This window comes from Globicephala melas, chromosome 17 (genome assembly GCF_963455315.2).
Source record: "Globicephala melas chromosome 17, mGloMel1.2, whole genome shotgun sequence".
Classification (NCBI taxonomy): domain Eukaryota; kingdom Metazoa; phylum Chordata; class Mammalia; order Artiodactyla; family Delphinidae; genus Globicephala; species Globicephala melas.
This window is the reverse complement of record NC_083330.1, coordinates 8033324-8058532: the sequence shown is the minus strand read 5'-3', so window position 1 is coordinate 8058532 and position 25209 is coordinate 8033324. Positions and strand designations below refer to the sequence as shown.

At 43.8% G+C, this 25209-nt stretch overlaps 1 protein-coding gene and 2 long non-coding RNA genes across 6 annotated transcripts in view; 1 reads left to right on the top strand and 2 right to left on the bottom strand.

Moving 5' to 3' along the window:
- The window catches only part of LOC132593806 (uncharacterized), a 124885-nt gene extending 110836 nt beyond the window's left edge, over window positions 1-14049 (top strand). The window contains exon 4 of the long non-coding RNA XR_009559662.2: window positions 10205-14049. This is a non-coding gene — a long non-coding RNA (uncharacterized lncRNA). The remainder of the gene's footprint in view (window positions 1-10204) is intronic.
- CLVS1 (clavesin 1) overlaps window positions 1-25209 on the bottom strand; it is a 415580-nt gene that overhangs the window by 163337 nt on the left and 227034 nt on the right. The gene's annotated exons all lie outside the window — the stretch shown is intronic.
- On the bottom strand, window positions 57-25004 carry LOC115854989 (uncharacterized). Of its 2 annotated transcripts, XR_009559661.1 has the most exons (5): window positions 24841-25004; window positions 13912-14015; window positions 10916-13795; window positions 10303-10407; window positions 57-4109 (listed from the first exon to the last, which is right to left on the bottom strand). It is a non-coding gene; the product is annotated as an uncharacterized lncRNA (long non-coding RNA). The 2 variants fall into 2 exon arrangements; XR_004040197.2 differs by having other exon boundaries at window positions 10916-14015.

Here is a 25209-nt window from a genome sequence, read left to right as displayed (position 1 = left end):
TTTTTTAATACATTTTAAAATTTTTATTGAAATATAGTTGATTAGGGTTTGTTATAATGTGATAGTTTCAGATGTACAGCAAAGTGGTTCAATCATACACATATGTGTAAATATATATATATATATTCTTTACACTGACTTCCATTATAGGTTATTACAAGATGCTGAGTATCGTCCCCTGTGCTATACAGTAGATCCTTGTTGGTTTTCTATTTTATATATAGTAGTGCGCGTGTATTTTAATCTCAAACTCCTAATTTATCCCTCCCTCCACCTTTCCCCTTTGGTAACCATAAGTTTGTTTTCTGTCTGTGAGTCTCTTTCTGTTTTGTAAATAAGTTCATTTGTATCATTTTTTTAGATTCCACATATAAGGGATATCATATGATATTTGTCTTTCTCTGTTTGGCTTACTTCACTTGGTATGATACTCTCTAGGTCCATCCATGTTGCTGCAGTGTATTTTAATTACCAATCTGAACCTCGCCCTTCATTCTGTGGTCACCTGCCCTAATTGTTAATGGCTTATTCTAAATGTCTTAGAAAACCACCAGAAGCATTGTTCTCCTAACGAATGTTTAGCTCTGAGTCAGAAAGTGCAAGGAGCCCAGAATTCCCCAAACTAAACCTTTCTCTGTTCCCTTTTATGTTCCTATTATGTAATCGTGGAGCTTGCTTACTGCATTAATGGCATGACTGGTTAAGAAGCACAGTTGCCTCTTTCACCTACCCCAATGGTCTTTTTGAAATGAAGACGTACTGACATAAGGAAATCTTGCATGAGTGATATGATAGCAATAGAAAATAATTTCTGAGCATGCCGTAAGATTTTACTAATGTATGTTAGTTTACTGGGTTGTTCTTTTGAAGGATCAATGGCATTTTAAAGGCAAGCACCTTCTACAAATTTATTTGGCAATTTTGACTCTTTGCTTACAGAAAGAAATGCCATAACTTAATCACCTTTCACAGGCTGTTCCCTTCATTTTGCAAAATAAGCAATAAACCCTGTGTGTGTGTGTGTGTGTGTGTGTGTGTGTGTGTGTAGGGGAGGGTGTTGAGTATAAGACACAAAACCCAGCTTTCTCCTTCAGCTTGGTTAAATTACTCCACCTCCTGAACTAAGCTTCCTTTTCATAACTCCTTCTTCTAAACTACTTTTGTGATTTCATTCATAGATTTTTAGTTGGTTCTGACTTTAATCTCAGACTAATATAACCAAGGCTGAAGTACAAAGGATTCTAGACGGACAGTCAGGATGTGGGTGAGGTAACCCGCGTATGAAACACACTGCTCATCGGTTACCTTGAACAAATCACTCACCTCCACAGTTTTCTCATTTCCTTACTGTGAAAACTGGGTCACAGACTGAAATGCCTTGAGGTGCCAGGCGGGTAATACAAATGCGTGAATGGGTTCAGGGGTCGGGCAGTGTTGATGGTGGGAAGTGTGGTGGACAGATCAGCTTGCCTTTCCTAAAAGCATTCAAAACCAAAGTTAAAGAAACAAAAACAATCTGTAGGCCAGACGAAGTTTGGAGTTCTGCTGTTTGCAATCTCTGAGTTAGATAATAATTCTCTCCCTCTCCGGTTTTCGTAGGTCTGTAGTCTTTGTTTCTTTGGCTTGAAGTCAAGATCTCTCAGCATCAGATTCTCCCCAGATTACAAATTGGGCACCTTTGGAAACTTCATTAATTCTTTTCATCACCAGAGAGCCCTTCCATAAATTAACTTATTCGTTGCACTCTTTATGTATTACTCATTGATTGCAGTCTTGAAGCTGCCTGACAACCTTATTCGTACTTGGAGAATTGAACAGGGTCTATAATATGAATTTTGAAGACATAAGACACTACAAGTGTGAATCAATTGAAGAAAGTAGCACCAAATTTTAAGTTTATCTGGAGAAAAAGGAGGTGTTTTAAGCTAGTTTTAAGCCATCCAAACTTAAAAATAATCAGTGATTGTGTCCTCCTTTGCCATGATGTATCTTCAAAATGGAGATAAATTCTTAGGGCTTGAAAATCGGTAGCAGTGGGATGAATGAGGAAGGTAGCAATTTCCCTGCTTCAATGAAAACATTTCAGATTCGCTACATGTTAAAAGACACCCGGAAACAAACTGTAATGAGCTCAGTAATCAGAATTTGGTTAAGATGGAGGAGGAGAAGAAAGCAAGAAGAGAAAAGCTTAAAGGAATTAAGTATGTCCTGGGTGAAGTGATTCACTGGGTAGAGAAATGGCATTATCAATAACTGTCAAGAAGATTTAAACTCTGGGAAATAGAGCCAATTTCAGCTGGAATAAAGGAACACATCAGTAATGTAAGGAAAATAAATTCAAAGAATGTTTAAACTAATCCAAGCAAATGGCAACAAAATAAAAATAGATTCTTTAAAACAGTGTTGAAAGAAGAGCTCTTATGCCATTTTTTTAATCACCCATTGGCTGTTAGTGCAACGCCAAGCATGATGAGGGTACTCAACAAATTACCTGATTGCCTGACATGTGAAATGTTTAAAATAAACCGAATGTTGCTTTTAAAATTTTTTATCTGGAATAATTAGCCATTTCTAATTCTTACAAGTTCAGAATGACTCTCTTATCACCAGAACAGCTGGTGTCAGCATTTTTTATTGTGCTGAGTAACCACCAGGGCCCATGAATGGCAGAGTCTCTTTCCATGATCAACCCACCAATAAAGAGTTAATTGACACCCTTTTCCATGCCCAGTCCTGAGATAGAGTCCTTAAGAGCACTGAGCAGAATTTTCTTAAATAAATTAACTCAAAATTGACAATACAGTTATGATAAAATGAATAGTTTATGGGTCTTGAAACGTAATCATACCAACTTGCAAAGCTCGTTTGTTATGCATGTAAGAAGGCAATAAACCCAAATTAGCTATGTACCTCAGTCATGACTATCATTTAATATATTTGCAATTAAGAAGGATGCTTAGGTTAGTCACGAGAAGAGGAAAAAATAAACTGGTGTGGAAAGTTTGGTTTTTTTAAATCATAGCTGTTTAAACAGTATATGGAAAATATAGGAGTTGCTCTATCTTTCAAAGCTGAAGATAATTTTTCCCATAAAATTATTGTCAGACTGAGACTAAGCACGGGTGATCTAAAGCAAAGAAAAATGTAAAAATAATGGAAGATTGTGTGTGTGTGTTGGGGTGGCAGTATTTAGGACTTAGTGAGTATTTTATTTTACTGTTTTGTTTCTGTTGGTTTTAATTTTTAAATGTAACCAAGAATACGACACAAAGTTGATACAAAAGTTATAAGATGCTAAATATCTGCTTGAAAAGTGGGAAATTTTATTTACAATAATAGCCCTGGATTACATGGGTAGTTCGCCTCCTGCAGATACAAAGACAAACCCATCCTTATTCAGCATCTTTATTCAGCATCTCATCTTTATCCAGCATCCCAGTCCGGGTGGTACACAATGCAGGCTAGAGTGGAGAATGAGGGAACTAAACTCTGGAACGACCAGGGCAGGCATTTTCTCTGCAAGTGAAGAAGAATGAAAGAAGTGGCTGGGTAAATGGCAATTCCATTTCTACCATCAGCCACCTACTCTTGGCCTGAATGCCTTGTCTGTGTGCTTCATAGCAGTTGGTGGTGGGAGGGGGTATTAAGCAATGAGCATTAGATTTGTTGCAGGAAGGGAGACCCCTTCCAGGGCCCAAGAGTGGGCTCTTAACACTCAAAAATGAATTGTCTGAGGAGACACACGTACTGACAAAGCAAAAGACTTTACTAGGAAGGGGCGCCTGGGCGGAGATCGTGGGGTAAGGGAACCCAGGAGAACTGCTCTGGCACGTGGCTCACAGTCTCAGGTTTTATGGTAATGGGGTTAGTTTCCGGGTTGTCTCTGGCCAGTCATCTTGCTTGTTGCCCATATCTGGTCTGACTCAGCATCCTTCCGGGTGGCATGCGCCTCTCTCAGCCAAGATGGATTCCAGCAAGAAGGATTCTGGGAGGTTGGCAGGATATGTTATGGGCTGGCATCTCCTCCCTCCTTTCCGCCCCTCTCGAATTCTCCCGGTTAGTTTTCGGTGGTAGCACCGTGCAAGCACCGTGTTCCTTATCGGGACCTCCTGTTGTGAGACAGCCCAGGCAAGTGGTTACCATCGTGCCTGGCCAAGGCGGGCAGTTTTGGTCAGCGGTTCCCTAACGGATCCACCGTGCACAGGGCTGCCATACAGAAGCTGCAGTATTTTGACTAGAATCCCAAATGACACTCTATTTTTATTCCATAATAGATATCCATTAAGCACTTATGATGGGCCAGGCGCCTTTCAGACACCAGAAACTGTCAAATAAAAAAAACAATTCCAGATTTATTTAAGAGAGACTATTCAGAAAGATTGTTGCAAGGGAGGAAAAGAATTATTGCAGTAGGAGAAGAGGAATATTACAATAGAAAGGAAGCTGTGGCCATAAGATCTGTGAATACCTCAACGGTTAAACAAGGGTTTTTCTTTTACAGGGAGGAGTGAAAAGGCTAGAAAGAATCTGTGTGGGAGAGTGGGGTGAGTGGGAGAGTGGGGTGAAGGAGTGGTCTGATCAGACAGTAGATCAGAGAACAGTTTACCCTGCAGCCAACGTATTCTCACCCGCCTGCTGGCTCAGGCTGAGGGTGGGCCACAGTTCAGTGGTCTCGGGGAAGGAGAGAATATTAACCAAAGTTTGGTTAATAAATATTTCGATCCAATTGCTCAGTAGAGACAAGCAGTTCAGCTAGTCATTTAGAAGGCAAAGAATAGAAACTTGGAAGGTCTGTGTCTGGCCTTGTTATAGGTAAACAGGGGGCATCCATGAACTAAGTCATTTTGGGGAAGGATGGTTCTTTTTTCTTTTAACATCTTTTTTGGAGTATAATTTCTTTACAATGGCGTGTTAGTTTCTGTTTTATAACAAAGTGAATCAGCTATACGTACACATGTATCTCCATATCCCCTCCCTCTTGCGTCTGTCTCCCACTCTCCCTATTCCACCCCTCTGGGTGGTCACAAAGCACCGAGCTGATCTCCCTGTGCTATGCGGCTGCTTCCCACTAGCTACCGGTTTTACGTTTGGTAGTGTATATATGTCCATGCCACTCTCTCACTTCGTCCCAGCTTATCCTTCCCCCTGCCCGTGTCCTCAAGTCCATTCTCTACATCTGCGTCTTTATTCCTGTCCTGCCCCTAGGTTCTTCAGAACCATTGTTTGTTTGGTTGGGTTTTTTTAGATTCCATATATATGTGTTAGCGTACCGTATTTGCTTTTCTCTTTCTGACTTACTTCACTCTGTATGACAGACTCTAGGTCCATCCACCTCACTACAAATAACTCAATTTCATTTCTTTTAAAGGCTGAGTAATATTCCATTGTATATATGTGCCACATCTTCTTTATCCATTCATCTGTCGATGGATAAAGGTTGACAGGTTGCTTAGATTGCTTCCCTGTCCTGGCTATTGTAAATAGAGCTGCAATCAACATTGTGGTACATGACTCTTTTTGAATTATGGTTTTCTCAGGGTATACGCCCAGTAGTGGCATTGCTGGGTCGTATGGTAGTTCTATTTTTCGTTTTTTAGGGAACCTCCATACTGTTCTCCATAGTGGCTGTATCAATTTACATTCCCACCAACAGTGCAAGGGGGGGGTTCCTTTTTCTCCACACCCTCTCCAGCATTTTTTGCTTGTAGATTTTTTCATGATGGCCATTCTGACTGGTGTGAGTGATACCTCACTGTAGTTTTGATTTGCATTTCTCTAATGATTAGTGATGTTGAGCATTCTTTCATGTGTTTGTTGGCAGTCTGTATATCTTCTCTGGAGACACGTCAATTTAGGTCTTCTGCCCATTTTGGGATTGGGTTGTTTGTTTTTTTTGATATTGAGCTGCAGGAGCTGCTTGTATATTTTGGAGATTAATCCTTTGTCAGTTGCTTCATTTGCAAATATTTTCTCCCATTCTGAGGGCTGTCTTTTGGTCTTGTTTATGATTTCCTTTGCTGTGCAAAAGCTATTAAGTTTCATTAGGTCCCATTTGTTTCTTTTTGTTTTTATTTCCGTTTCTCTAGGACGTGGGTCACAAAGGATCTTGCTGTGATTTATGTCAGAGAGTGTTCTGCCTATGTTTTCCTCTAAGATTTTCATAGTGTCTGCCCTTACATTTAGGTCTTTAATCCATTTTGAGTTTATTTTTGTATATGGTGTTAGGGCTTGTTCTAATTTCATTCTTTTACATGTAGCTGTCCAGTTTTCCCAGCACCCTTTACTGAAGAGGCTGTCTTTTCTCCATTGTATATTCTTGCCTCCTTTGTCAAAGATAAGGTGACCATATGTGCGTGGGTTTATCTCTGGGCTTTCTATCCTGTTCCATTGATCTATCTTTCTGTTTTTGTGCCAGTACCACACTGTCCTGATTACTGTAGCTTAGTAGTATAGTCTGAAGTCTGGGAGCCTGATTCCTCCAGCTCCATTTTTCTTCCTCAAGATTCCTTTGGCTATTTGGGGTCTTTCTGTTTCCATAAAAATTGTGAATTTTTTGTTCTAATTCTGTGAAAAATGCCATTGGTAGTTTGATAAGGATTGCAATGAATCTGCAGATTGCTTTGGGTAGTATAGTCATTTTCACAATGTTGATTCTTCCAATCAAGAACATGGTATATCTCTGTTTGTATCATCTTTAATTTCTTTCATCAGTGTCTTAAGAGTTTTCTGCATACAGGTCTTTTGTCTCCTTAGGTAGGTTTATTCTTAGGTATTTTATTTCTTTTGTTGCAATGGTAAATGGGAGTGTTTCCTTAATTCCTTTTACAGATTTTTCATCATTAGCATATAGGAATGCAAGAGATTTCTGTGCATTAATTTTGTATCTTGCTACTTTACCAAATTCATTGATTAGCTCTAGTAGTTTTCTGATGGCATCTTTAGGATTCCCTATGTATAGTATCATGTCATCTGCAAACGATGACAGTTTTACTTTTTTCTTTTCCGATTTGGATTCCTTTTATTTCTTTTTCTTCTGTGATTGCTGTGGCTACAACTTCCAAAACTATGTTGAATAATAGCGGTGAGAGTGGGCAACCTTGTCTTGTTCCTGATCTTAGTGGAAATGGTTTCAGTTTTTCACCATTGAGAATGATGTTGGCTGTGGGTTTGTCATATATGGCCTTTATTATGTTGAGGTAAGTTCCCTCTATGCCTACTTTCTGGAGAGTTTTTTCAAAAATGGGTGTTGAATTTTGTCAAAAGCTTTTTCTGCATCTATTGAGATTATCATACGGTTTTTATCCTTCAATTTGTTAATATGGTGTATCACATTGATTGATTTGCATATATTGAAGAATCCTTCCATTCCTGGGATAAACCCCACTTGATCATGGTGTATGATGAAGGATGGTTCTTTGCAAGCAAATCATTTCTCAAATACAAAGGATGGGGGGATTTCTTAGACTTTACTGTTTTCCAGGCTCTCAAGCATCAGGTAAAGTTTAGCACTGTCAGATGGCAACAAAGTAGACAAAGTGGGTCCTCGCAGTCAAGGACCTGAGATTCCATGGGATGAAATGAACAGGGACCTCTAGGCCTGTCCATTAATATGGTCGTTTCAGATCCTGCTAAGCCTATGAAGAAAAGAGGAGGATATGACGATGGTGGGCAGTGACTGGTAGAGGAGGCCTCTGATGGTGGAGACAAGAGAAGGTCTCCTAGAAGACATGCCATTTGAGCTGAGAATTAAGTGATGCAAATGCGCCATCATGGCAGCTAGACCATCCTGAATGAGGTAGGAAACAGGAATGAGATTGGAAAGGAAAGCAGGACTAGAACAGGTGGGACTTGCAGGTAAGGAGCCTAGACTCTGGTTGCTCTGCCGAGGATGGACAGAGCAGAGGGAGAGCAAAGACAGGGAGGCGAGTAGGAAGGGCCCGGGAATTCTGCAGAGCTGGAATGATGGTCTGGACTGGGGTTGTGGTACTGGGATAGTGAAAAGTCATCCAGTCCAAGGTATGCTTTGGAAGTAAAGCTAATGAAATTTAGATAAGGCATGAGGAAATGATAACAACAGCAAACCCTTCCATAGAACCTACAACGCTCTAGGCACCGTTGTGAGTGCTTGATGTGTACTAACACATATTTTATCTTCACCAAAAAACATGAAGAGATAGGTACTGTATGGTTCCCATTTTCAGATAAGGAAACTGAGGCACAGAACGATAAGGTAATTTATCCAAAGTCACAGAGCTGATAAGCGGCAGAGCTGAGATTTGAACCCTGGTAGGCTCCAGGGCAGAGTCTAGCATGCATGATTCCTGTAATTTTGATCTGAGCTATTGGTCCTGCCATTGGTTGAAATATTTAAGGCTCGGTGGGAAGTGGACTTGAAGAGGAGATCAATGGCTCAGTACAGGCCATGTTAATTTTCTAGTACCTGTTAGATAACCAAGTGACAGTATTGAAAATTTAACTGGGTATATGTTTGGAGCTCGGGGAAAGTTTCAATTTGGAGCTGTAACTTCCAGCATCTTCAGCATACAGATGGCATTCAACACCACAGGGTTAAATGAGATCACCTCAGGGTTTGGGGGTGGGAGAGGAGAAAAAGCCAAGATCTGCACCCTGGGCAGGTCAGAGGTGTAGAAGCTACACCACTGGCTTTGAGCCTCTATTTGAGTTTTCCTGATTTCGGCATGAGGATATCTGTTCTGATGCCTCCTTCTCATACTCTTGCAGCTTGAAAAGAAACTTTGAAGTAAGCTGAAAGTTAATTTGCAATTTATTTGGGGCGGACTATCTCTCTGTGTGTAGAAAATCTCATTCTTGATCACTATGAGAATGACCGCTCGCTCAAGCTAAGATACCGCTTTGTTAACGTGTAGGAGACCTACTAGCACTGGAGCCCTAGACTGTTTGTTTGTTTGAAATATAAAAGACCGAGTTGCAGTTTACTAAATGGTTTCCTATCTCCCATCCTCTTTGACCTTCACACACACCCCAGGAGGTAAGCAGGCCACTGATGATGATGACCCTTAGCTGGTGAGCGTCTGATGTTTGAGAGACGAAATTACTTGCTTAGGGCTATACTGTTGAGTAGCAGAACTGGGATTCAGACCCACATCATGTGCTACCAAATCCTTTGCCCCCTTCAGCGGCACCAAGCCTGCTCAGCACGGCCAGTGTGCTTCACTACATTTGCAACTCCCATTCATTCTGTCAAAAGACAAAGGTAGAAACGCAAACATTTAACTTCATCTCTCCTCCTAGCCAAAATGTCCAAGTGTTGCTAATATTGAATCCCAGGACATCATGGGTTATAGATAAGAGCCCATAAAAGGAGTCCGACAGGAACTGGGCAGACGGCCAACACTTGCAGAGGGCGATCGGCCCAGTCGGGCTTCATTACTTTGTTAAACATGAATTCTCCAAGCATGCAGCACACCCATTTTCATATGTAAATATAAAACTACGTGTAAAAGTCAACTAAAAATAATCTGTGGGTTTTTTTAAACCATAATTGTGTATTTGCGATATTACAAATAATTGAGAGTTGATAGTCAAAGAAAAGCATGTAGGTAGAAAACAACAATATGTAAAACCCATCCCCTGTCCTCTGTGTGCTGGTGAAATGGGCAGGGACTTTTAGCAGAAATCTTAAGCAAATTATAGCAAATATCAGTTGGTTTTTAGTACCTGTGCCAGCCAAGCTGACTCTTTAACAAAGGATTCTTCTGGGTCATTTTTCACCTGTCAAGATTTCCGGGGAGGTGTCTCTCTCTTGTCCCCCCCCCTTTCAAATGCCAGCTGATTCAGTCACTAGAACGTTCATTTACCTTCCTGCTTTGAGACAGTACAGCACAGCAGGTTTAACTAAATTGCCAATAAGACCATCTTAAATTACTGGTACCTCCACCTCCACCCCTTGCAGCACCTCCAGCGGGAACAGGTGTGACGGGCTTTCAGAGCAACAAGTGTTCTTTGCTACCGTTGCTCTGAACCCTCTGGCAGACACTAGTCAGGAAAGGACAAGTCAAGGACAAGGAACCGGAGGGTGAGAGTACCCGGAACACTGACCACCCTGTCACCCGACACTGCCTGCAGCCTGGGAGGCCGAAAATCATATACGAGGGGGAACTTGTCTGAACGCGGCATGGGCTCTGGTTGGCAGAGGAAGGCCACCTGATCTCTATCTTTCCAGATGCTGATGTCAAAGACAAGTTCAGCAGATGTGCTGTCACTGACATGATGCCATCCTCTGACCTCAAAACAAAGAAAAAAATCCCTCTGAATTCTCACCAGACGTGCCTGTGAACCCGTACAGCTGATGGGTGAGTACTATCTTCCTGGACAGTCAAGCAGCATCCTACGACATGCTTTAAAAACGCAAGGCAGTGAGAACCGCTGTCAAAAGGTGAAAGAAAGAGAAGAAGCAGTGATTAGACACAACAAGAGAGCATCCCTTGTCTGAAAAATGTGAACTGTGGCATCCTCCCTTTCGCCAGGGCTTTCTGTCTCTCTGGATTGGTGCAGTGGACAAGGACTGTGCAGAGACCTCTCCTGAACCCCAACCTGGCCCCAAACTATATCCTTTCTACTCTCCTCGTTCAGTTTATTTATAATTCTTCTGAAATTAACTTTATTACTCAAGGGATAGTTAGCCTGTATGGGATTCTAAAACAGTACGGCTTAGCCACTGCCTCACAACCTCTTTCACATCAGCACACTCAGAACAAATGACAGTATTTGGAAAACACAGCAAGGGAAATGGATGAGGCTGGCCAAGGGTCCCTGGGCCACGCCCTGGGAAGCAGTATCTGAGCACACATCACTTGGAAGCACTGACTTAGATCAGGGAGCTCAAGCCACAGGTACTTGATTCTTGTAGGACAGGAAAACATGCAAGACTCACTTTTATGATATTATCAGGGCGCCAGCATGTAGATTCTGGGGTCCAGTACTTCCATCCTAGAGCTACTGAATCCAAATTCAAGTAGGCGGGGAGATCTGGGGATCTGAATTTATGCAAGCTCCTCGTGTCGTCTTCATGCGGGTTAAGGCTGCAAACCTCTGTGTTTGGTGTCTCCATTCTCATCACCCTTACTTCCTCCCCAGCATCCCTTACTTCTCTCCCGTATCCACTTCCTGGCTGGGGTGTTTCCTCTGGGAAGCTAGCACTTCCACATTAAGATAGTAGAAGAGAGAAGAAAGAAAAAAGACTCAGCAGAACTAAACGCAGAACTTGGGTGCTCAGAGGCTGTCGGTACGTTTGAGCTGGACCAGAGAAGGACCCCTCACTTTCCACACAAGACCCGAGGGCCCTGAAGATCAGAACTCCCACCCCTCCCCCAGCTCTTATTAACCAACAGCTTCACCAGAGGGGTAAAGAAAGAAATGACGCATCCCTGGCATGGCGAAGTGGGAAGGAGAGAGAGGGGTAAAAATACTTCTTCCCACTCAGCTGGTGTATGGGAAGAAGAGGCCCGGAGAGCAGCTGCTTGCTGGAAGCTAAAGGAAGAGGCAGAACGCGGTCTGGTTCCTTCCTTTGGACAGTGCGTTGGCTTTTTCACCTAATAGTCAGACTTGTTTACAGGCACGTGGGCTCTCAGATGTCCCTGACCTTTCAGACGTTACAGACACAGCCCAGGGCGCCACGGTTAATCTAAGGAAGCAATTCTAAGCACTTTCCTAACTCTCTGGCTATTCATAGCCTTTATAAAAGGCAGGGGTTGGACACCCTAATAAGTAAGGTCTAGCACCTAAGTGCACAGATAACGATTAAAAACAGGGATCTGCCGCCCCAGTTTAGCTGGGCGAGGGGGCAGGGGAGAGGTGCCAGTCACGCTGACAGCACGAGGAGGAGGAGAAAGCAGAAAAGGGGGCTCGATCGTGTGCTCTGGGCAGAGACCACATTCGTGTGAAGGGAGGGATCAGGTGGGCGTAGAGTTACTGCAGAGCTGCACCTCGGCCACCCCGCCAAGGCGACGATACCGCAGCCCCTCCTGTAAGCTTGGTGCTGCAGCTGGGGAGCTGGGGCCAGAGCACCCCTGCATGCAGCGATGCAGCGCCGTGCCGACGGCTGCAGCCCGGGCTGCCTGCGGCACCGGCACCGGCCTGCTCACATCTGCTGTTCACCGTCAACACCCGTGCAGCTGCGCACGGTGCCGAGTGCTCTCTGGAGCCCCGTGAGTGTATGTTCACAAAGGCTAAGCTAGAAGACGACTTTGAATGCACAGGCGATGCTTCCTGAGGCAGGCTATTGGAATCTCTCTCCTCGGGATGGCTATGACCACATGCTGCCTGCACTGTCTCACTCTTCTGTTACCACATCTCTGGTTTTGCCCTCAGCACCTCGGCTGCCGTTTCTGTCAAGTTTAACCCAACCCCACCCAGGACTGCACGTGATAACTGCCTTCCACCAATGTTCCCATCAAGGAAGACACCACGATAGTGATTCCTTCCTATAGAGAATTATCTTTGCACTTCAGGGTTACCCGATCTGCTGTGTTTTGGGGACTTCCAGTATGCCAAGGTCAGGAACCCCTCTGATGTTGTGATTTATACAGTATATACCAGCCAATGTGCTTTAGTGCTATGATTGCCATAAAATAGTCCCTCTGTGGGTGATGCTACCTCTCATGTGCGCGGTTTCGCCCAAATGGAAAACCTACCTAGGAAAGACAGTTTGACTTTCCAGGTATTTAAGCAATAGTTAAATTGGTATTGTATTTCATTCTTAAAATTGAAAATGAAGTTTTCATTTTCAGTGCACTCCGAAGTTAGTTATTCACTAATGATATGCTGCAGTTTTTAAGCAGAGATGATATATTAAATCACTTTATGAATGATTTTTTTAAACACAGACGTTGACTAATATGCTGTACAGTAAGTCCCCTACATACGAACCTTCAAGTTGTGAACTTTCAAAGATGCGACCGTGCATTCCCTCACCATCAGGCGTGAGTGAAATTAAACCTCGCCCTCCGTCTGCTATTGCTGATGACCCTTCAGCTCTACCGTCTCCCGCCTCCTCTCCCTCCCCCAGTCAGTAACTCTTCTTGCCTGTTCACTCGATGCCAGCCCCTGTGTGCCAGCTGTTGTACTGTACTACTGTACTTTTCAAGGTACTACACTGTAAGATTAAAAATGTTTATTTTTTGTTTGTTTTTATGTATTATTTATGTGAAAAGTATTATAAACCTATTACAGTACAGTACTATATAGCCAATTGTGTTAGTTGGCTACCTAGGCTAACTTTGTTGGACTTAACGAACGAATTGGACAAACCCACTCTCGGAACCGAACTCACACGTATGTAGGGGACTTACTGTAAATAGTCTGGCTGTAGAATTCTTGACTGCGCCTGGCTTAGGAATCTTTAATATGCAATTTTTCAGACATTGGAAGTTTTTAAATGTTTTGTACCTGCTGCGCCCCAGAGTTAGGGACTCTGCATTGCTCTCCTACTCTAGGTTTACACTAGAGCTTTGGCATGTGTCAAATGAAACCAAAGTTCGGCATTGCTTTTCTTCAAAACATTCTATTGTGCAGAATAAACTCTTACGGGAACAAGAATGTTAATTATGTAATAATTTCACTAGACAAGCAAAGAGCAATTCTAATCTAAGTAATGTCTCCTTATACCTCCCTTTTATGACATAAACACAGTGGCGATTTTGAATGCACTTACCAAGGATGTTCTCTATGGTTTAGGTGAAAGCCATTCAGCTGCTCCAGGCAAGGACAGCAGTAAGTAACAGCTGTGTCTGTGCTGGCGTCGCGGGTATAATGCCTGGGTCACAGGGGTGAGAACTGATTCTGCTGGGCTTGTGCTTCATGGGATGCTTCTGTCTCTTGGTGCCCACCCCTTCCCCGGGCCACCTTTGTTAAGTATGATTTGGCTCAAACCTGATTCAAAGTGGTCCTCCTGGTGTGTACGCACTTGTTCAATAATATGAGACAACATTTTCTTCTCCTCTCCTTGCCAGGTGCATGACACTGCTTTGGACTTTCTAGGATGTAGGAGAAAAGAAATCTTTTAAAATATAAAATAATCAGTTCTTTGGAAAACTGAGTTGGGCTGTGTTCTTGCTGAATGTTCTTATGTTGACTACTCAAATACCAAGATTTTTTTTCTTTGCATTTGGTTAATTAAAAATCTGCAAATTCACTTCTCTTTTCCTAGCTTTACTGAGGTAAAATTGACATGTAAAATTATAAGATAGTTAAAGTGTACCGATTCGATAATTAGATATACGTGTATATTGTGAAAGGATTCCCCCATTAATTAACACACCCATCACCTCACATATTTACCCCCCCTTTTTTATTTTTGGTGAGAACATCTAAGTTCTACTCTCTTAGCAAATTTCATTCACACAGTACAGTGTTATCAACTGTGGTCACCACATTATATGCTATGTCCTCAGACTTTATTCATCTTATAACGGAAAGATTTTTACTCTTTACAGACCTCTCGCTATTTTCCCCAACCTCAGCCCCTGGCATCCACTTTTCAAAGCTCTGCTTCTATAAGTTTGACTATTTTTTTTTCTTTTAGATTCCACAAATAAGTGATGCCACTCCATCGTTCTCTGTCTGGCTTATTTCACTTAGCATAATGCCCTCCAGTTTCACCATGTTGCTGCAAATGATAGGATTTCCTTCCCTTTTAAAGGCTGAATATTATTCCATTGTCTATATATATATATATATATATATATATATATATATATATACACATTTTCTTGATCCATTCATCCATCGGTTGGCAGACATTTGGTTGTTTCCCTACCTCGGCTATTTAATGCTGCAATGAAAATGGGGGTATAGCTATCTCTTCAAGATAATGGTTTCATTTCCTTTAGATACCCAGAAGTGGACTTGCTGGATCATACGGTAGTTCTATGTTTAACTTTTTGAGGCACCTCCATATTGTTTTCCATATTGGCTGCACCAGTTTACATTCCCACCAACAGTGTAGGAAGGGTCCCTTTCCTCCACATCTTCACCAGCAAGTCTACTTCTTTTTTAAAAAAATTATTGGAATAGAGCTGATTTACAATGTCGTGTTAGATTCAGGTGTACGGCAAAGTGAATCAGTTATACATATACATACGTCCACTCTTTTTTAGATTCTTTAGAGTCTTTCCCATATAGGTCATTCCAGAGTACTGAGTAGAGTTCTCTGTGCTATAAGTAGGTACTTACTAGTTATCTATTTCTTGTTCATTGTTAAATTCACTGTAAATGAAGGCTTTTACAATTAAAATGAGATTTGTTTCCATCTAAAGAAAGAGGCAAGAGTGCCTGCAAAACTGAAACATGGCCCGTGCGAGCAGAGCAGAGTGACAGGACTGGCTGGCTCGCCCAGAAATTCTGCCCCTTGCTTTTCTTCATGCCCTTATTTCCTCCCATCTGGTCTTTTCTCCTGTCCTTGGCTTTCTCGGTAAAAGTCATCATCATCCTCATCACCACCATCACCATCACCACTGACAACCATAAATACATATTTAATAAAATAACATATTTAATAAAATAGCAATGAATAGCGAGTCTCCTCCAGAAGAGAAACAGAACACGTGAACACATAGTAATTCAGGTTAGTATGAGCCAGTAAGTGGCACACAAGCATATCTATTTTCTAAATTCCAGTCTCCCAGCCCTTTAAGTTGCTGAAAAATACTCAGTAAGCACTCTTGGAACACGGGTACAAATCTTACTGGGTTTGTAGCCTGCGACCTGCACTGGTGGGTACAAAATCCACTCGCTTCAACTTTGTGAGCAGACAGGAGCGTTTCCAAAGGTAATTCAATTAGAGGACAGAAAATTGAAAGCATCCAAGACGATTTCCCTAACCTCTTCAAGTATGCTTGAGTAATATGTAATTTAAGCACTTCTCGTCGTGAGTTAAAACATATTTAACACTTATAAAATCTTAAAAGTCAAGATTTAAAATGTGTGGCTTTGCTGAACATACATCAAATTTATAGGCATTGAAGGCCTGCCTGCCATCAATTAATGGTGGCAAAACAGCTAAAGATGTTTTATCAGTATCTGTTTGCTAAAAGGAAAAATCTGTCTACTCAATTAGCACAGACACAGAAAATGAAAGTGATGTTGCTAATGCCTTTGTTGGAGTTATCCCTACAATCTGGGTTTTGTTTAAATCAAATAGTATGCTGTAATCAATTTTAGCCCATTTTAAAATGCATGTGTTATGATCAATCAAAACCATTTTTTTTTTTTTTTTTTTTTTTGTGGTACGCGGGCCTCTCACTGTTGCAGCGTCTCCCGTTGCGGAGCACGGGCTCCAGACACGCAGGCTCAGCGGCCATGGCTCACGGGCCCAGCCGCTCCATGGCACGTGGGATCTTCCCGGACCGGGACACGAACCCATGTCCCCTGCATCAGCAGGCGGACTCTCAACCACTGCGCCACCAGGGAAGCCCTCAAAACCATTTTTAGTGCTATTTCAGGAAAGAAAATAATTCTGAACATCAGAGAAATTTTTTTATTGGCACCAGAAGCATCACCTCGAACGCATATGATGTAGGACCTAAAGCTCTTATAAAATTATATATCCTGGGAGTGCCATGGTGGCCTAGTGGTTAGGATTCCCGGCTTTCACTGCCGGGGCCCGGGTTCAATCCCTGGTTGGGGAACTGAGCTCCTGCAAGTTGCACGGCCAAGAAAAAAAAACCTTATATTTCCAATTAGGAAATCAATAACCATAACACATAAGTAGTTAAGTTGATCTTGGTCTGAAACTTGCCTTCTTCAATTCACTTAGAAGCCCTGTATGTCATGAGAGGGCTCTAGTGATTTATTTTGTCAAAATGACCTGAAATCATCTCCTTCACTAACACCACCTCACAGATTTAATAAGCAAAATGCATAAAAACCACAATCAGTGACAATGGTCAGAACAGAGTTAACTTGTGCTAGTAATTTACTATTTGATTCCTATATAGAGTAGGTCAGTTTTAAAAATAATATTTTAAAATAGTGTATGATTCCACTGACATGAGGTACTAGACAAATTCATAGAGACAGAAAGTAGAATGGTGGTTAGCAGGGGCTGGGGGCAGGGTAAATGGCGAGGTTTTGTTTTACGAGTATAGTTTCAGTTCAGGGTGATCAACAGTTCTGGAGATGGATGGTGGTGATAGTTGTATAACAATGTGAATGTATTTAACACCATAGAGCTGTACGCTCAAAAATGGTTAAAACTGTAAATGTTGTTATGTATGTTTTACCACAATAAAAAATAAAACTAAAAAATTCACATTTTAGCTACCTTATTCTCAAAGCAATAATAAGTAACTGGTGTGAAAGGAAGTTGAACGATGTATTCCTTAAGTGAAAGACGGTACTTAGATTTCCAAAGTATGTATCTCCCTTCTATTCAGCAGGGTCTATTTTCTTATAGCAAGGTCAACTTTCAGAGTTTTTTAAAAATTATGAACACTTCAGTGGCAAATCTTTCTGTTATTTTTGACAGATAGTATACAAGGTGCTTCCTTAGAGATTTATTTGACCTCTACTCCTGCTCTGTTGTCTTACTTGAAAAGATGCCCCTGAAACCAAACATCATACCATTCCACGCCTAAGAGAAGACAGGTGGAGATCTACCTGTAGAATGTAAATGATTGTAAGGAGAAGCTTATAAAGGAGCTAGAATAGCACTGATCAAGACCTGAAATTATATTGTACCTCTGTTTGTTATTTTCTATCGCCTTCACTGCTCCACACACACAAACAAGAATTTGACTTCTGTACGTACTGAGGTTTTGTCTGTAAAGCTCCCTACTACACCCTAAGCACCTTGTGTGGTTCCTGGAACATATTAACTGATTGATAACCATTTGCTTAAAGAATGAATAAATGGAGAAAATTGATGAGGAGTCTGGGAATTTGAAGGTACCAGAATCCTGTCAAAAGATCATATTTCTAGTAATTTTTTGGCACACTGCTAATTTAGTTGCGCAATCTCAGGCACGTCCCCCAACTCTCTGGGAACCTGTATCCTTGTTTACGGAAGGAAATCCAAGTTTCTTCCAGCTGCACTATTCTGTGATCTCATCCTGTCTTCCCTAAGGCCCTAGAAAGGGAAGCATCATATCATAGAAGTTGAATTCCCAGAATGGTACAACTCCTCCCTAAAAGAAAAAAAAAAAAACTACAAAAATTCGTAGCAAATATTTATTAGATAATGTAAATGTCAAGACAAGGGTACTAAAAATGGTAAATGATCACTTTACCATAGTCAGGCCAAGGCCCTAAATCAGAAATGAACTTGGCCTGTTAAAGAAACAGGAAAAAGGTCGATGTGAGTTGAATAAAGTTTGGGGCGGGGGGTGGGATGGAGGTCAGACAGGAGGAAAGCAGGGGCCTGATCCTACACGTGTAGGAGTCTGGTTTTATTCTAACACGGGTGTGAAGTCATTTAAGCAGAAAGGAGCACGCTAGACCCTGTCCATCTTTATCTCATCTCTGCTTTTCAGTGTTGGCTGGTCTAGTTTTCCCCTGCTAAAACTGCGTTGCTTCCTAGGGAAAAGCCCTGTCACTGGCCAGAGGGCCTTGGCTCTGTAACTCGATGGCTAGTGATGTAGGCATGTCACTTAACCACTGCAAGTCTCGGTGCCTTCACTTTCTAGACAAGGAGATAATAAGGGCATCCGTTTTGCAGGATTGATTTGCATGTGAAATTAAATCTTCCATGAAAGCTTGGATGAGGAGTGACACAGAGGAGGTACTTTCACAATTAGCTTTAGTATCATAAAAGCTGTATCTTAAAACAGCCGTCCCCAACCTTTTTGGCACCAAGGACCGGTTTCGTGGAAGACATTTTTTTCACGGATGGGGGTGGGGTGGGGGGAGATGGCCTAGGTGGTAATGCAGGCGATGGGGAGCAATGGGGAGCAATGGGGAGCGGCAGCTGAAGCTTCATTCACTCGCCAGCCGCTCACCTCCTGCTGTGAGACCTGGTTCCTAACAGGCTGTGGATCTGGGGGTTGGGGACCCCTGTCTTAAAAGACTGAAAAATACATGTATTAGAACGTAACTGATCTCTGGATAAGGCCTGTTTTTCTAAACACACTAACAATAAAGGAAATATATGCAAATTCCACAGGTGATTTTAACAAAATTTAGAAATATTTTAGGGCTGATATATCCAGTTGTCTACATTTTACGCTCTACAATCCCAGGGAACAACGAGCAACAGTACATCCTTATTAAATGATCACATTAAAATAAAATCTAAAATAAGCTGGGTTTAAAAATGAAACAAATATAGTAGCCAATACCATGCTATTTAAAAAGTTCTAGGGAATTCCCTGGCGATACAGTGGTTAGGGCTTGGCGATTTCACTGGGGGGCCCTGGTTCAGTCCCTGGTTGGGCAGCTAAGATCCCACAGGCCTCTCGGTGCACCCAAATTTTAAAAAAAAGAAGAGTTCTTAAAATAAAAAGGACAAATTTTCCAGCTGTCAAAATGGCAAAGGTAAAATGCTGAAGAAATTGCAGTGAGATGGAGACCCTGTCAGTGTCTGGCAGTGTGAAGTGTGAATTGGCTTGCTCCTTCCAAAAAGAAATCTGGCCGAATGTATTAAGACCACTAAAATATGGGTATCCTTAAACATGAGACTTCTGTCCTTAAACATGTCCCTTCTAAGAACATCGGAGTTTACCGTACAGAAAGAATCATACTTACCCACCAAGACTGATGTATAAAAATATAAAGCAGGGTGAAAAATAAGAAACTGCTTGAACAGCCACAACAGCAGATGGATTCAATAAATCATGCTATCTTCATTTGCAATAATATTCTTTAAAAATACCTAATTGGGCTTCCCTGGTGGCACAGTCGTTGAGAATCTGCCTGCCAATGCAGGGGACACGGCTTCGAGCCCCGGTCTGGGAAGATCCCACATGCCGCGGAGCAACTGGGCCCATGAGCCACAACTACTGAGCCTGCGCGTCTGGAGCCCGTGCTCCGCAACGGGAGAGGCCGCGATAGTGAGAGGCCCGCACACCGCGATGAAGAGTGGCCCCCGCTCGCCGCAACTAGAGAAAGCCCTCGCACAGAAACGAACACCCAACGCAGACAAAAAAATAAATAAATAAATAGCGTTCCCTTTAAAAAAAAAGCTAATTGCGTGAGAAATTACACACAATTTAATATTAAGTAAAACAAAGATTTTTTTTTAAACTATGTGCAGCGTGACTCCAGTTGAGAGGCTGAGTGTCAGGAAGCACACAGGAGCACATGATGGTGGGTGGCCCACCACTGCACCGAGAAACAGAGAAAACCCACCTACCCAGAGAACTGGCTGGAACACAGCTGCGGGGAGAACCAAAGCAGAGCCTTTCTGGGTTACCCCCAGCTCGAGTCTGCTGCTGGGGCCCGGCAACAGCTGTCACCTCTGCTCTAGGAGCCAAGCTATAGCCTCTTAATGAAGCATCTCTTTGTGGGGAAAAGAGAAGGAAGGAAAGAAAGAAGAAAAAGAGAGGAAAGGAGGGACACAAATGTTCACGGTAGGGCCTTTCTGAGCGTTAGAATTACAGGAAACTGTTGATTCCCTTTTTTTATATCCACGGCACAGTCTCGGATGATCTCATAGCTTCTTCATTACACCCGCTCAGATCTCTAGGCCCCCCTGCTCGGTCAGGAAGTCGTGTGGGACGGGATAGGAAGAACCCTACAAGTTAGGATCTGTCAGATCAAACCAGTCATTAAAGTGCCTCTTTAACTCATCCAGTCTCTGCCCGAATGACCCAGGTAAACACTCAGCGCTTCGGACTCCAACTCCCAGGACTGCCTGCCATCAGGTCCCATCATCTATCCTGATGCTCCCGGAAGGTCAGCCGCATAGCCTCTGGGCCTCACCTGTCTTTGAGTCCATCTGCCTTTGGAGAGGGGAAGGACCTGGTTCTGCCTTTTGTCTCGAGTCGGGATGTCTCTGAGTGTTGAGCTGCTTAGGTGTGACCGCGGGTCTCGCTCCCCTTTGGGCCCTCCAGCAGCTTCTCAGTTTTCTAAAGGATCCCATCAAACCACCGCCCCCTGGACAGGCTGCTCCACCATGGTCTGTCCGAAGGTTCCCAGAGTTTTGTCAAAGCTGGGAGAGGAGTCACTTTACCTCTCTAGACCTCAGCACCCTCAGCTCTTAAATTACTAATTGAACAAGTTTGAAAAAATGGCCCCCGGGGCCATTTTGGTGTCCAGCTCAGTGCCATCAAGATTTTCAGAACAGAGGAGAACTTCCGTCTCCATGGGCCGCCTTGCTCTTCCACGCTCCCTACTGGCATTTCCAAACAACCTCCTAAAAATGGACTGCATCGTTCTGGCCGGGGGCTTGCTGCCTAGGCCAGCTCTGACTTTAATCTGATAGAACCCTCTTACGTCTGGCACAGAGCCTGGGCTAACTAAAAATATTCCCTTTTGCCTTACTGATCATTTGGCCCATGGATATATTTCTCTTAGGGACTTCATATAAAGGAATGATTACTTGAAGGCAGGATCTGAGAGTTTCTGGGTCCTCTGGCCACATTAATAACATTTACTTATACTGTGTTCCTTAATTAATGGTTCTCCACCCACCAGTGTGGAGAGAACAGTGTCGAGGAGGCAGGTTTCGGCTCCGCTGACCCCTCACAGGCTAAGTGAGGGCTCATCCGTTTGAGCTGATATCCCCCCTCTGCCCCCTGCACAAGCTGTGTGACCCCAGGGAAGTAACTCAGCCTCTCTTGGCCACCATTTCCTCATTTGTAAAATGAGGTCAGTGAACTAGATGATCTCTACCATCCTTTCTGTTTAGAAGCCTGTAATCCTTCTCGTTTTTGTAAGTGAAGCCCAGCTGGATCTAGGCCCTGGGGAGCTATTAAGGAACAGAGCAGGTGCTGAACGCTGAGAGAAGAGATGGGATTTCACGAAAAGAAAAAGCCGTCCGCCAAGGAACAATGCCAGGGCTGCATTTGTGAAATTTTACTCTCGACTCCAGAGGTCTGTGCTTGGTTGGATTTCTGGGTCCCAGAGGGATGTCTGAGCAAGTGGCAGGGGCGGGGGACATCGCGCCCCCGCAGGCCACATCTCAGAAGGAGGTCCTCTACCCGCTCTCACTCGGGAATCCCTAATTGCCTGCTGTCGCCATGTCGACTGCCTCCCTGTAAACACTCCTCAGGCAGACTTCGCGGCTCTCTCTCACCCTTTCTCCCTCAGGCTTGAGGACGGTCCCTTCCCCGCTCTCGTGCCCTTGGCCGACGTGCTGTTCTCTCCCTGCCCTTGGCCCTGGCGGCACATTGCCTCATGTCAACCCTGCGTCAGCACAGCCGAGATGAACGGAGGGGAGCTTGGCTCAGGTACCGGGACTTATGCCACAGCCAACTCATTCCCGACCGGTTTTGCTTCCTCACCGACCATGGAAAGTGGTCCAGGAGCCTCACAGAAGATCCTGACAGCAATAGCACGTCTCAGCAGATCGGACCCCAGCCTCTGATTTCACCGGTCGGAAACCTGACTGCTGGGAGTGCCAGGCCCCGCTGACCGCGTGCCAGAGGGCACATCGCCATGTTGACTGTAAACAAGGAAGGAAAGTCTCCAAAGATCCTGGCCCCAATGGTCTCCATTCCTAGCCACAAGAAGTGGTTGGTACATTCTGTTTCAGCTTCAGGACACAGAATGTGCCAGAGAACAAGGCAGTCCTATATTAACCTTCAAGTCAAATCACCTGATATTTGTGGGTTCCGACATCCTTACAAATGCAGGCTGTCTCTGGACACCGCTGGTGGAGACCAGCCTGGGAAGAGGAATTGTGCGTAGACAAACCAAAAACTCTCCTTTCCCCCCACGCTCCTCCTCTCTACTTTCTAGAAAATCTTGCCCTCAAAATTTATAATTGCTTCTTTTCATTGAAAGACATGTTCAGAAGCTTTGAGAAAATAAAATGGTGAGTTTTGCTAAATTTGAATAAAACAAAACAAAAACTACAAAGTGTGTCCACTCAAGTTCCATTTTCTTGAGCTTTAATCATAGTTACTGATAATAACACAGAACTAGGTAAATGCATCTGTGATTTGAAATTCTTGCCTCTTGAGACCATTAAAAAAGAAGGCAGAGGGCATTTCAATGCAGCTCTGCTGGGCTTCTGTTGGGATCCTCTATCTGTGGGTCGTTTCTCTGTTCAGTTTGGGGGCTGCCACAGATCCTCCAGCAACTGGAACATTTTTGTGTTCTGCTCATGTGCTTGGATTTTAACCTTTGAAACCTTTACTCTGCAATCTAAACAGTAATTGCTTACAGGACAGTCGAGTCATTGAGATGCTCTTTCCACAAATTCTTTTAGTGCTTCCCTCTACCCAGCTCCTTAGACTTGCTATTTAAGTGGCTACCAGATCCATCTATGAGCTGCAATTAGATTGGTCATTTTAAAAACAACACTCAGCTTACTCCATTTAGGGTAACAATGATTATTCTGAAGTGACCTAGAATGGCGTGTCCCATGCAGAGAAAACCACCTGCTCCTTAGAGATCTAGGGTGGAAGAGAACCACAGCAGCTATTCTATCGGCTCTGATTTTTTTTTTTAAAGACCTAACTATAAAAACTAGCAAAAATTGCACCATTGATGCTGAAGCCTGTGAGCTCTGAACACCCCCGTTTTCCTGCCGAGACCCACGTCTGCTAAGCTGGTAAAGACTTGGGCAGTATCACAAGCGTTAGAAGTTTACATCCAAGGCCAGAGACCAGGGACTGACCCCTGGCTTGTCCTTGTCCACCCGTGTGATCTGGGGCAAGTTATGTATACTTCTAAGCTTCAGCTTTCTCATCTGAAGAAACTGAGGAGAATCAAAGTATCCAATCACGCAGGGTGGTTGTGAGGATTAAAAGAGATGGTGTGTATAAAGTGACAGAAACTCTTAATGTATACGCCCCATCTTGTTCGACTCCCCCTGGCTTAGGGGGACTGGAGATACATTTCTACTTGTCCACAACTTGAGAACAGGGTCATGTGTCTACACGCTGCCTACCCTGAACTCCTAGCCCCAAATCTAGCATATAAAAAGCCCCTGCAAATATAAACAATTATTATTCATCAGAAATGTGTTGAGGATACCACTTCCCACCTGATTCTCATTGATTTCTGTTTGTGAAGGTTATGCCTATGGCCCCGAGGGCTCAGACACTGCCTTGCTATTCTGGGGAAGAGTGAAAGGCTGTTCTCTCCACTGCGGGAGCGGAGGCAGCCTACAGTGAGCAGTTAGTATGGCCTGTCATTGACGCGAAAGAGTTCTTCCTAAAATGCCAGGATCCCCGAACTCCACCCACGCACTCCCATCCTGTGTGGGCCTGCCAGGGAGGCACACTCTCCCTCCTGCTGGAGCAGCTGAATGAGAGCAAAGCTCCAATGTGCTTTGGGCCCCCGCCTGCCTGGACTCAGATAAAAGGCATGTCCATGCTCTGTCGATACAGGCGGGCCCAGCAGGGATAATTCACCTCTTCCTTTGGAGTAATTATCTACAGTTACTTATGCACAGACCTAGGGACCCCGAGCCACGCTGACACTCCAGCAGCAAGGGCAGGACAAAGGATGACAGGGCTCGTCAGACCAGGCCCTGTCCCTCCAGCCAACCAGGGACAGGATCCAGCCACCCTGCTTCCCCACTCCCTGGCTGAGAGAGACTTCTGCACTAGGGTCAATAATTCCCTGGTGCCGGGGGCCTGAGGTGAGATCCTGGACTAAGAAGCAAGCCGTCAGCTCTGCTATCCATCCAACTGCTACCCCTTTCCTCTCCCCTTCCTGAGGTGGGTACGCAGGGAAGAAAAGAGTATCACTTACCCCCAGTGCAAGACTCACACTTCCAACCATTTCCTCGCTCTCTCTTTGGGGGAATCTTCTCAAAAAGAAAGGGAGAGAAAGTCTCCAAGAAAACCCTACCAAGCACTGGGTGTGCAGAGAGAAGGGGCTGGCATCTCGTTCTGCGAGTGGATGTCAGCCATGCGTAGCCCTGGGCAACAGACTGCTCCACTGGCCACGGCCACGCAAAGACCGGAGTGAGGGCGGGGCCAGGGTGGAGGGGGGATGGGCGTGTTTTACCCAGGTTGAATGGACCCCGTGGATGAAGCAGGTCCTTTCCCCAGCCAAGGGGACAGGCTGCCAGGAGAGGAGACCCCGGCTATGAGAGATTGGGGGTCCTCAGCCGGGACA